Here is an 8,219-nt window from a genome sequence, read left to right as displayed (position 1 = left end):
TGTCAAATGAATATGACATAATTGATTATATATGTCTACATTACTAGAAAACGATCTGGCAACGATCTAGAAGGATAGCGCTATCTGCTTTCTCTTATTCTCTAATGAATATGACATAATTCATAATACCTATATGTCTACATTACTAGAAAACGATCTGGAAGGATAGCGCTATCTGCTTTGTCGAATGATAGACAAGGATAGCAACACCATCAAATACTGCCATTATAACGTGGACCTCACCATAGGAGGGCGAAGTTAGGGCGCAGTCGGCCCTCTCTTATACTCAACCCTCAAATAGATGTGTCAAGCTGGATTCTCAAGTTAATATCAGTGGCAGTGAAAATATGAATTACATGAGTTCTGATTGGACTGTTCTCACTTAGCACGGCTGATCGAGTGTGAATAGTCCCATTTAAACTCATGGGAATAATATACTTCCCGATCACTTTCACTGATCAGTGATCAGTGGGAATCAAGCTTCAGTGTTCCAGCTATAAGTGCCATTTATTAAAGCCACTGATTAAAAATAGAAGAAGTCTTCCATTATAGATGATATTTATAATTAATGTCTATTAAGAGAGTATTGAAACAAAATTGTAGGGGTCCTAAAACGGATCACTCCTTCAATTATGGGATGATGAAATATACTTCATTATCTGTCATAAAGTGAAATTAATGTGATAGGAACTGTAAAAATACTTTTTTAATGTGGATTGTGTTTATAGTCCAGTCAACGAAAGATTATAGAGGGAAAAGTTTGGAACACAATTTTTGACCCTGCAGCTCTTTCAAGGATAGTAAGAGGATAAACATATCAAAAGTCCCCACTCCTACCCACCTGTGCTAATTCATTATTTTACGCATTTTCCTGCGATTGGTGCAGCCGTAATAGTGTCGAGTGTAAAATCTTCAATAATACATGAAATATGAGAGAGTATGATGATCTCTATGAGATATATATGACATATATGACATATATGATATATGTGCTCTATTAGCACGGATTTTTTCAATCAATCGTTAAAAAGTTAAAAGACAAAAAAGATTAAAAAATCGGAGCCGGAAGAAAAATGTGACACCTTCGAGAGCTCATATTTAGAAAACTAAAAAATATATGGAAAAATGTTACAAATGAAAATTGTAGGTTAATTTGTAAGCTTTAATTTTGTATTCGACAAAAATTTCCGAAAGACGCATATTGTTCGAGATAAGTGCAAAAAAACAAAATATGGTACTTTCAAACCACCCCCACCCACCTCAGCACAGGGGGTTGGAGTGAGGACTTTTGATATGTTTACCCCCTGACTATCCTTAATAGAGCTGCAGGGTCAAAAATTGTGTTCCAAACTTTTCCCTCTATATATTTTTTTGAGCATTCGTTGCCTGGACTATTAATCGATCAAGTGATGATATATTTTAATATGTTCTTTGGAATTTGAAACATGTAGAGCTGCGTATCATATATGTATCATGATATACCCATTATAAAATGGGTGGGTCATCTCCTATCTCATGAACAACAATCTGATGGCACCAGGTCTATAATAAAATTGGTTGCTATAGTCATAATAAATTATTTATATTTTTATGATAGACTTAAGTTATTCCTAGTTCAAAGCAAATTATCTCCATGAAGCAAACCTGTTTTTGTTCAGAATTACAATGTTTGTAACATCACAATACTTGTGCTATAGCACATAGTTTGTGCTATATAACTTTTCATAAAGAGAATCACATCTATCTAGATCTGGAAGTAAATTATAGTTCAGTGAAGTGATATTGTTGTATATATTATTTATATGTTCATCATGAACTCCAATTACAATAAATAAAATAGTATTGTTTGTTTGGTCATGAAAGTGGTCTATTTCCTATTTTTTCTACCTCTCACTGTGTTTTTACTTTCCTTGCCCTATTACCATAGGTAAGGAAAGTATTGCTTTCCGAAAAAATTTAAGGTACCCCAATTTCTAAATTTCAATACGTTTCAAGGTCCCCTGAGTCCAAAAAACTGGTTTTTGGGTATTGGTCTGTGTGTGTGTGTGTGTGTGTGTGTGTGTGGTGTGTGTGTGTGTGTGTGTGTGTGTGTGTGTGTGTGTGTGTGTGTGTGTGTGTATGTGCGTCTGTGTACACGATATCTCAACTCCCAATTAACGGAATGACTTGAAATTTGGAACTTAAGGTACTTCCACTATAAGGATCCGACACGAACAATTTCGATCAAATGCAATTCAAGATGGCGGCTAAAATGGCGAGAATGTTGTCAAAAACAGGGTTTTTCGTGATTTTCTCGGAAACGGCTCCAACGATTTTGATCAAATTCATACCTAAAATAGTCATCGATAAGCTCTATCAACTGCCACAAGTCCCATATCTGTAAAAATTTCAGGAGCTTCGCCCCATCAATGCAGATAGATTCCCAATCATCAGGCTTCAGATACAATTGAAACGAAAAAATCAAGTGGAGTAGATTGAGCATGAAAATCTCTACAATTAATGTTCAGTAACATTTTCACCTAAAATTGAAAATAAGCTTTAAATTCGAGAAAATGTGATTATTCAATTGCAAATTATTGTTGATTCTATTAAATCATTCACTATGAAGAGATATCATACCTCATGTGTGTCTCCAGCGTTATTGCCCTGTCACCAGCTGGCTCAAATCTTTGAATAGTAGACTTAAGATGCGCGGGAACACTAGCGTCAGGTGATCAATTTTCATAACGGCAAGGAAAGTTGTGTGAGTGCGCCACACCAGATTTTTTATCTACCTCTCACTGTGTTTTTGTATTGACAGTGCATCTCAGTATGAACATCTCAGCTCTCATGTGGAGTCATGACTGTTATTGTACGAATCCAGACGAGACTTAATATTAATCCAACCCAAGACCGGGGTAGCAATGGTAGAACTGAATTCACGATCTACCAAACTACTAGGCTAGGCCAGAGATTATAGAATGTTGCCTAATTCACAATCAATATCGGGGGACCGTCGCGAGCTCTGCTCTGGAGTGTAAAAGCATAGAAAATTTGTAACGAAAGATTGAATCTATAGTTTAAATTTATTTATTCATTTTCTCAGTCGTACAATCATTTTTACAGTTATATGAGGAGGCACAACAGGCTTATGCCCAAAACTGTCCCTTTTCAAATTTATACTACAGTCCAAATCAAAATCTTGGTTGAGCTACTATCACTCATCAAAATAACAATTTATTCACACTTCAAAAAACAAACACAACATCAATTACAAATAGATACATTATGAATTCGATTTAGACTGATATACTATGTTTGCTACAATATTTGTTAATATACTATGTATCACTAACAGCATCTAGTTACTATTCTGAACTTTCTGAAGTAAACATGTTTTCTAAAAAATGAGAAATAATGAAAATAAGTTTCTCTTGCTGAATTATTCTTCTGGTGAGATCAGCTGGATGATCCCACACATATGCACTCGTTCACTCTCTTCCATTACAGTATCGACAGACGACAAAATTTCCAGCTGTTTTTCCAAGGACGTATTTATTCTTTTAATGTCCTTCAGTGAGTTATTCAAGGGTTTAGACCTAGTGTAATCGAATCTTCATATCATAAAGCTACTTTGTTCCAGATTTCGTGAAAATCGTTAGAGCCGTTTTCGAGATCCATTGAACATGAATATATACCCATAACCCATATAACCAGATAACCAAATAACTATATATATATATATATATATATATATATTATATATATATATATATAATATATATATATATATAATATATATATATATATATATATATATTATATATATACAGAAATTGCTCGCTCAATATAATAGGATTACATTCAAGAGTAAGATTTACATTCTATACAGCAAGGTACCTGTATTCCTGTAGCTTTCAGTGTGCCCTCTATCTGATTTTGTGTTCACTTTTACCAGACAACAAGTCCTGTTGGCTGTGATTTTTTTTTGTAATTTGATGCTCTAATATTATATAGATTCTAGGTAGGTCTACATATTATTACACATAACAAATCGTAAATAGCAGCTGAATGTGAGTCGGAACAGGTTATAGCCTAATCCTTGTTTCTAGAAGATTCTTAGAAGATTCTAGGTACTCTCTGGGCTAACCTTATCAGTCAGAAGTTCATTAATAGTGAAACGATTCCGTTCAGTCGAAGAAATAAAATCAAAGTCAGTCAAACCTGCCATCTCAAATGCCAATAATGCTCAACTATTCTCAGTTCGAATCTCAACCGGGGCAAAAGTTTTTGAACACAGCAAAATCACATAGATACCCCGTCTTTCGGAGGAGACGATAAGCCATCGGTCCCGACTACCTGAAAAGTAGTCGTCATCTTTCATCATCATCCCTCTCACTCATTACTCACGCACAAGCTTTAGAGCTTATGTGGGCATCACCCTCAGTATAGTAAGTTGACTGAGTTGAATAAAAAAATCAAAACGTTTTAGCTCTGATTAAAGCCTTATTATTATGTGTGCCAGAACATGTGGAAAAAACAATGAATCTAATTGAAAATTCGATTAATATAATCATAGACTGAAACAACTCTTTTGCCCTTGAATCTGTCACACAAAATGTATAACATTACAAAATATTGATAAAAACATCTCACATGACACGCACAAAGTTCAAAATCAATGCGCAAGTTCATCTGGCCACAATCTAGGTCAGGCTATAATGATTATAGGCTGGACAATTTTCCAGTATCGAGCCGGCGAGTTTTCCTCATGGCGTGGTGCCGGAAAAGTGGCGGTTCTTCGCGTTCCGTCAATTTTTGCGCCCAAGTGCGAGAATGATTGACATGTCTTGTTGCGTTGCATGTCGATGATACGTTCCATATTTTGCGTTGCATGTCGATGATACAACAGTTTTTTGCGTTGCCTCTGGAAGATAAACAAGCAAGAATAATACCAACTAGTATTTAAAGGATTGAAGTACAGTAAAGTTGAAGAATTGTTGTATTGACAGAATTTACAGACACACACCAATCAATATTAATGTGCTGTTTATGATTTGAGTGCTGTGGTATTGTAAATGATAATTATTTCGAGAGTGCACAAATTTTCCATGTATCAAAAGAGTAATTAATCTTTTTTTGTGTAGTTGAGAAGTTGATATTGTGGTAATTATCCATATTGAATGAAAAAGACTTAGAAATTGTCAAAAAAACCACTGATTTATTGATAATTAGAAAGACCGTTTTCGGTTATTACACCATTGTCAATCTCTGATAAACTGGTAATTAATCTGTGTTAACAATTTTAAATCTGTTATCTCAGGATAACAGTTAAGGGCATAATATTAAGAATGGGAGATGGAAGAGTCGTGAAATGCATATGGAGGGAGAGAATATATAGCAGAAGAAGAAAAGGTCGACCAAAAAATAGATGGACGGATGATGTGGAACGCGATCTAAGGACGCTTGGAGTTCGTAACTGGAGGAGGCAGGCCGAGAATCGAGACGGATGGAGAGGCTATGTGAGTGAGGCCAAGGGTTGTAAAGACCTGTAGAGCTGATGAGTAAGTAAGTATCTCAGGATAACAAATTTTCCTGCGAAGCAAACAAGTAATGAGATACTTTACGTTAGAATCCAATTACCTATTTGATAAATAAATCAAGGCAGGAATGAATCATACAATCGACGGATGTGAACTATCAAATATAAACAGAAGATAACGAAGCTAAAGCTACATTAGAAGATATCCCACGGTATAGGTCAGTCATGTTCCAAATTTCAAGTTAATTTTTTGTTAACCTTCTATTCGTGACCCTGGGTCCCAGGGACCCGGCCAATTTTTGTTTTAGTTATAATTTTGCTTCCGTTCGCTTTACTGTCTATTGTGACCGATGTAAATTCATGTCAGTAGACACTCAAACTTGATGTAGAGTGTAAGTGCTCTGTGACTTGTTGTTTTCGTGAAATGGACCCTTGGTCCCTGGGACCCAAGGGTCACTAACGTAAATTTTTCATTTTTTTCAAATGCACATTTTTATGCAATAGTGATTGGATTCAAGCAGTAAACATGTACATTTTGAACAGAGACTTCGAAGAATGTACAAATTGACTTCTAGATCTCTATTTCAATGACATTGGTGATGATGAAAATAAATTCATAGTTTTGGATAAGAATACTGACCCTGAGTGGGTGATAGTGAAACCAATGAACCTCATGTGACCTCCCCTAAAAGTGAACTTTATATGACCTTATATATTTTCCATGTTTCTAGTGGTGTTTCATGTAGTTTTTAGGATTTATAATAATATTCATCACTATAATTTCATAAGTTTTGCAAAGATTGTGCAACATGAACTTGAGGGTAGGGTAAAAACTACCCTAAAAGTGAACTATGACCTTCCAATTTTTATCCCATCATTCTAGTAGTGTTGCATGTAAGATCCATCATAGAAATCAACACTATAATTTTTTGTTCACTTCATATTAAATAATAACCAAACGTTACTTTTCACTACCCTAAAAATGCAAGGTTTTATAAATTTATTTTTATAATTATGATAAAGATCGATTTCTGCTTCATATAAGGGCTCGTTGCGTTTATTAATAACCCTTGGATATATTTGAATCATAGAAAAACATTATATCTTGAGATATTCAATATGAAAGAAGCGGGTCCCTTGGACCCAGGATCACTACTAACGACAGAAAAAATAGGGTCACGACTAGAAGGTTAACTCAAGCCTATTACTGCCGAGTGCCGACTAATGTCTATTATTACTGTTTTGTTGGGGTGAGAGAGACACAGTAAGAGAAACTACCAGCTTCACGAATAAGCTTGAAATTTGAGAAAATGTAATTAATCAATTACAAACTGTTGGCAACTGTTGATTCTATTAAATCATTCACTATTAAGAGATATCACATCTCGTGTGTATCCAGCGTTATTGTCCTGTCACCAGCTGGCTCAGATCTTTGAATAGTAGACTTGAGATGCGCGGGAACACTAGCGTCAGGTGATCAATTTTCATAACGGCAAGGAAAGTTGTGTGAGTGCGTCACACCAGATTTTATTTCTGTGTGTGGCCAGTTCACAAATCTTCTCCCATAAGGATTACGTGTAAACTTTGAAGGACCGTAGGAAAGAGTCCTGATGTCGGATTATAAATTTGTTAGGCCATAAGCCTGGTCCAGAACATAACGAACACATTTAAAAAATCATCAAATTCGGTGCACACATAAAAAAGTTATTGAATGTCAAAATTTGAGGCTCGATTTTTATTTATATAGATTGTACCGGACATGTCCGCTATCTTTTTCCTATGATATATGGCATACTGCTTTGGGGTGCTTCAAGAGATGCACTGATGGTTTTCAAAGCCCAGAAGAGAACTGTTAGGATCATATTTGGGAAGCCCCATAGATTTTCTTGTCGGTCCATTTTCAAGTCATCAAGAATCATGACAGTTCCTGCTCTTTATATTTACAACCTGGCTATTTTTGCTTATAAGTCACATGACAGTTGGACAACAGGATCTGATATTCATGATCATTTCACCAGATCAAGAAATGTTGTAAGAATTAATCAGCACCGAACAGCATTTTATGAACAAAGTACGGAGCATAAAAGTATAAAGGTTTTAATTCGTTGCCAACCCGGTTAAAGGAGCTCAATCACTTGGCCTGTTCAAAAGAATGACTAAGGACTGGTTGATTGAGGAGTGTCCGTATAGTTGGCAGGCACTCATAATTAAATCCTAGGCCTCCCTTTCAACATTTTCAAGATTAATTACTATGTGAAGAGGCTGATAGACTGACTATATTTTAGTACCGTACTCTACTATTCTATTTTTTATCTATAAATGTTTGTTTTTTGTGTTACTGGTATCTATAATAGTGTGCATCATAGTCATAGTTACTTTTGTCATCTTAATATAATGCATTGTTTAGAAATAAGAACTTGTATTGCTAGATTAAGTTATGTTTTTATTGACTGATTTTTGTATGACAATTGTCCATGCTCTTCTTGTAATGGCCTATGACATGTATAAACAAATAAACAAATAAAATATCTCATGCTATTTTTTCCCTATGACTGTACCATATTACAACTTCATTGACAGATCGCAATCGACATAATTACAATCAATAGATAGAACTATCAAATATGAACAGAAGATAACGAAGCTACAGCTACATTCTTGGATGATTCAACTCAATGGGATGATACATAACCAAGGT

The sequence above is a fragment of the Nilaparvata lugens genome, chromosome 5 (genome assembly GCF_014356525.2).
Source record: "Nilaparvata lugens isolate BPH chromosome 5, ASM1435652v1, whole genome shotgun sequence".
Taxonomy (NCBI): Eukaryota; Metazoa; Arthropoda; class Insecta; order Hemiptera; family Delphacidae; genus Nilaparvata; species Nilaparvata lugens.
This window is presented reverse-complemented; position numbering follows the sequence as displayed.